The 5,544-nt window shown below is 43.8% G+C and overlaps 1 pseudogene; it reads right to left on the reverse strand.

Annotated features, from left to right (window-relative positions):
- Positions 1-1,182: 1,182 nt before the first annotated feature.
- Positions 1,183-1,301, reverse strand: LOC134913808 (5S ribosomal RNA; annotated as a pseudogene).
- Positions 1,302-5,544: the final 4,243 nt, after the last annotated feature.

The raw sequence follows: 5,544 nt of genomic DNA on the forward strand, positions 1-5,544 counted from the left end.
GGCGCACGGGATATCAACCGACATAGTTGATATACAGAACAAGTAGGCCAAGATGCTGAAATACAATTTTATGCGTTGATGGCTAAGATACGGGAAGATGTTGAAAACATGGGTGTAAATGCCAGGTATTTGTTAAAACACATTAAATGTGTGAGCCATGGTGCTAAATGTAAACATGACACTATTAAAAAAGTTGTTGAGACGTATATGAATGTCATGTCAAAATACATAGATCGGTCATTTAAGACAACTGCATTTATTAAAGCCAACATACATAATTTTGCAGAAATAATTGAAACTGATCTGTGACTAGGCATGTGAGGCTATGGTTTGAAACGTGTTTTAAATTTAAATGTCAGTAAAATAAAAACCCACAAATTAAACCTTGTGTAACATACAAAATCTCAGTTATTCTGATGTGCAAAGGTGAAACAGGCTGTAAAAACATTAACCAGATTGAGAAAGCGCAAACAGCACAGGGAACAGGGGTTAGGCGGGGATCAGAGGGCGAGGCTTGTAGACTTAGAACATTCACCATCCCGGGAAGATGTGGTAGACAGGGAGCAGAGTGCGAGGAATGTAGACTTAGAACAATTGCCACCCCAAGCATTACCAATTGACGAATCACAGCCTGACAATATTGAATGCGTACTAACAATGGGAGAAAGAGAAAGCTCTTGTGTGGGTGCACTCTTGGAAAAAAGAAGAAAGGATTTTTCAATTAGAAAAAGAAAACGTTAAGACATAATTTTATTAATTATTTATGAATTAAAACAAAATACCCATCTACGATCCAAAAAATAAAAAGAATTTTTTAGTATACAGAAAAATATATTGAAAAATGTTAAAAATGTTCTGGTCATTAAATCGTGAGAGAGAGATTAGAAGGATTGCAGACACTGGATAGTCTGACAACCGTTTCTCCTGACCAGTACAGATATTCTGTATTAATGGGACCCAAAGGGGAGGTCAGTGTACATATTTCAACATAGAGAGACCACTGAATTAGGTCAATTACTATGCACTTTCCTGATTACCACTAGTTCCACCAGGCATGCATACGGAATGTATGTCAAAAGGTCCTACTAAGGAAAAAGATATAGGAAAGGGAGCAGAAAAAATACAGATTAGTGGTGATACTGCTGTTGGTGTCCACCCTTCAGGAGAAGGGGAATAGTTCCTGCCCTACAACACCGGGTATTCCCAGGGAGTCTCCCCTCCCGGTACTGACCCAGCCCAATGCTGTTTAGCTTCCAAGATCAGACGAGATCGGGCATGGGCAGCGTGGTATGATAGTAGGGAGGATATCTACCAATGAGAGTGCACCTATATATGAAAATGAAGAATAACAGAAAAGATAGGATAAGTTATACGTGGATCTACTTTCCCCGTTAGGCAGGGTAAGACAGCCGTCACTTAGTGGCGCCGTGTACCCTGGATCGGGGATGAGAGTCCACTGAATGTTAGCCAGATAGGGAGGAAAGATAGAGTTACAGATTAGAATTTGTAAGGTTAATTGACCGTTTTAATATTTTGGGAACAAATGTCCAATAATAAGGAAAATGGGTCAAAAGTAGTTCATAAGTAAGACACAAAAATGACTGTACATTCTCAGAATATATAGAACATGAGTATATGGCCGAAAAATAAACCTAAAATAATTATAGGTGAAAATAATTGCTTCTGATGAGAAGTGCTGTGTTCAATAAGTATGAGTTGAATTGAGGGGATAGGTAATGACAGTTAGCCCAGCACACACATTTAATAGGGCATACTGCCTAAGTCAAGTATAGACATGTATTATATCAAAGGTGAAGTCACCCTCTGGTTACTCAAATAAATGAAATAGGCAGTGAGGAAATTATATAAACGCCTATAACACAAATACAGAACAGTAATAGCTTATGCTGGAAATAGAAACCCATATACATATAGGGTCAACCATGCAATGATTACTATGTTAAGATAGGAGCCAGTATACTCAGAGAATCAAGTGTAGTAGGTGGATGGTAATCAGTGAAGCCTCCATGGGAAGGTCCCGCTGTAGAGTCTGTCGAAAACGCGTTTCGCCCGTGGGCTTGTTCACTTCTGGGATCTCACAGCATATTGTGCATCAATGGTTTAAAAACCCTGTAGGTACATATAGCAGCCAATCGGATTAAGCATTCAATTAGCCATGTGGACGGGAGTAAGGTAACTGACAGCGCCAGTAGCCAATTAAGGGGTTTGTGTGGCGCGTCTGAGTGGCGGGGATGCGCCTCTCGAGTGGGCGGATTACAGAGCGTGATGATGCTAAGGGGGTGTGTACGCTACGGACAGGGGACGGTGCATCAGCTATGAAGATCAGGTGGCGCCATATCGGAAAAGGGGAAATGCCCGGTTTGGTTGTGCTGTACGATATGCAGTTAGAAATGAGCAAAAGTTGGATAGTAACCAATTGGGACATGTAAGCGGCACGTCTGGACCAATAAGGGACTGGGGGCGCCTGATGGGGATGTATATTAAAGGCGTATTGAAAATAATGTGTGTGTTGTGATGTAATACCCAATTAGGGGCGGGGAAATTGGCACGGAAAAATAGGAGGGTGCCACTTTGTAGGAAAGGGGAGGAATAGAGGGATTGGTGGAAGAAAAATAGCATTGTTCATTTAATTTGGTTTATACAGTAGGCTGGGTGTGCAAGGGCTGATAAGTGTGTAGGGGTAAAGAATAAGGGGTGAGGGATGGAAAATGTAAAGGTTGTTAAAGGGAAGTGAACTGTGTAGAGAGAGTAGGGAATAGCTGGTGCGGTTGGAGATTAGAAAAATTATGGTGAAAAAAGGTGTGTGATAATTATATGGATTATATATAATGGAGTGTGTTAGAGTCATAAGGGAAATATGCATGATTTAGAAATTGTATTATCTAGTGTTAATGCTGTGAAACCCAGACTGGAGAAAAGGAAGGGGGTTGTATAGGGATTGTTGGGGGGACAGGGATGGGGTTGATTATCAGTGCCTCCCCTAGTGTGAGTGTGTTGTGATGATGAGTACTATACTGAGTGACCATGCATCGCTGGGAAGTGGTGCAATAGGAATTGCAAGTAGGAGAAAAGAAGGGGTGGTCTTCTGTTTGCCGGCGGTCGGGCTCCCGGCGCTCAGTATACCGGCGCCGGGAGCCCGACAGCCGGCATACCGACACTTATTTTCCCTCGTGGGGGTCCACGACCCCCATAGAGGGAGAATAAATTAGTGTGGCGCGCGTAGCGCGCCACCGTGCCCGTAGCGTGGCGAGCGCAGCGAGCCCGCAAGGGGCTCATTTGCGCTCGCCAAGCTGTCGGTAAGCCGGCGGTCGGGCTCCCGGCGCCGGGATGCTGGTCGCCGGGAGCCCGACCGCCGGCCAGCCGTAGTGAACCCGAAAAGAAGTGACTATGTGGAGTGAAGGGCGGAATGGGAAAGGACTTGTTGATATAAAACTTGGGTGACATTTACCCAAGGAAGTGTCGGATGAGGGTTAGGGCAGTGAAAGGAGACCGCCCCACCTGGGGGTGTGGGGTTGAAAATGGGTTTAAGAGTTACTGGTAAGGGGTGGGTAGGAGTGGCGGGGGGGAAAAAATTAGATTTGAGTGAATGATAGATGAGGAAAAGGGGGGAGAGAGAAAGGGGGGGAATTTAGGGGGCGGGGTTCGTGTAGGAGGGGGTGTGGGGGAGGGGGGGGAAAGGGGGGGAGGGGGAAGGGTTAATTGATAGTAGAACTGCTAATGCAGTGGGAATAGGGTTGACGGAATAGGGGGAGGACTCATAGCATGATTGTGGGAAAGGGGGCTGGTATGAATGACATAAAGGAAAAAGAAAGGAAGGGAGGAGGAAGAGATGAATAACTTGCGGATTATAAGAAGGCACCATAGTTGATGTTTTCGTTTAGTCCATGGGGTCGAAGACTCCCAAGCCGAAAAATCCATTCGCTCTCCTTCTTATATAGTTCTTTCGTTAAGTCCCCTCCCCGTATGCCTAAATGAATACAGTCTAAACCGAAGACTTTAAATTCTTTAGGGGAGCCTTTGTGTTGAAGATGAAAGTGTTTGGCAACCGTGGTGAGTTGTTTCATGCGTGTTAGGTCTTTAGGTGCGTTCCGGATGTTCCCCAAGTGTTCCAGGGTCCTTTCTTTTAATTTGCGAGAGGTCATACCCACATATTTGATGTTGCAACTGCAAGTAATGCAATAAATTATTGCTTGGGTATTGCAGTTGAAGAAATGCCGTATCTTAGTTGTTTGTCCATACTTATACGTGACCATGTTGGTTTGTAGTATGTGTGTACACGCCTTGCATTGGCCACAGGGGAAGGAGCCCGATATGGCTGGTTTCTTGCGTATTGATGTCACTAAGTGGCTCTGAACTAATTGATCCTTGATGTTTCTGGATCTTCGCCAGCTCATCTGTATCGTGGGGCCAACACTGGGGGACAGAACGGGGTCCATCTGAAGTATCGGCAGATGTTTCGTGATGGCCTCTTTCAGCATTTTCCATTCGGGACAGAAGGTTCCTATAAATCTGATAGTGTCATCTTTATCTGGGATTTTCTTGTTGTTGGTCCCAAAAATTAGGCGTTCCCTCTTTACCAATGTGGTAGCTTGGTAAGCTCTTTTAAGTGACCGTTTGCTATAACCCCTGGCCAAAAGGCGATTGGTGAGTTCCCAGCTCTTGCTTTTGAAAATATGATCTTCCGAACAATTGCGTCTGAGTCTGAGGTATTCACCTTTGGGTATATTTTCAATAGTAGGTGGAAAGTGCGAACTGGTTTGAAAAAGGAGACTATTGGTAGCAGTCTCCTTCCTATACAGCTCTGTTTCTAAGTAACCAGTGTGTGATCTATAAATGTTAAGATCCAGAAAGGGAACCCTCTCTGTGCTGACTGTATGAGTCAGCTTGATGTTCAAATGGCTGTTGTTAAGTACTCCAATAAATTCCATTAGGAGGTCCCTTTCTCCGTTCCAGATAATGAAAACATCATCAATGTAGTGTAACCATAATTCCACATGGATAGTAAACCGCTCGTTGGTCGGGCTGAAAACCTGCAGGTGTTCCCACCACCCAAAAAATAAATTGGCGTAGGTGGGAGCGCAGGCGGTGCCCATTGCTGTTCCCCTTATTTGTAAAAAGAAGTTATCCTGAAACACAAAGTCATTTTTGGACAGAACAAAGTCCAGTAGGATCAAAAGAAACTCAGAGAAGGCGCTCATCCCTCCTTGATCCAAGAAATATTTAACCGCTTGGATTCCTTGGTGGTGGTTAATACTCGTATAGAGTGATTCTACGTCAAGGTTAACCAGTAAAAAATTATCTTCGCAATATATGTTGTGTATCTTACGTATTATTCTTTTTCCAAGAGTGCGCCCACACAAGAGCTTTCTCTTTCTCCCATTGTTAGTACTTGTACTCTATAGCTCTGGGCGCACCACCAATAAGGACTACTATTGAAAGATTGTATTTCTCTTTCCTTTAGTTTAATTGTCCGCCTTTGGTTCTTTCTGTATCAGTAACAATCTAGTGTATACCAGTGCCCAG

The sequence above is a fragment of the Pseudophryne corroboree genome, chromosome 4, assembly GCF_028390025.1.
Source record: "Pseudophryne corroboree isolate aPseCor3 chromosome 4, aPseCor3.hap2, whole genome shotgun sequence".
In the NCBI taxonomy this organism is placed as follows: domain Eukaryota; kingdom Metazoa; phylum Chordata; class Amphibia; order Anura; family Myobatrachidae; genus Pseudophryne; species Pseudophryne corroboree.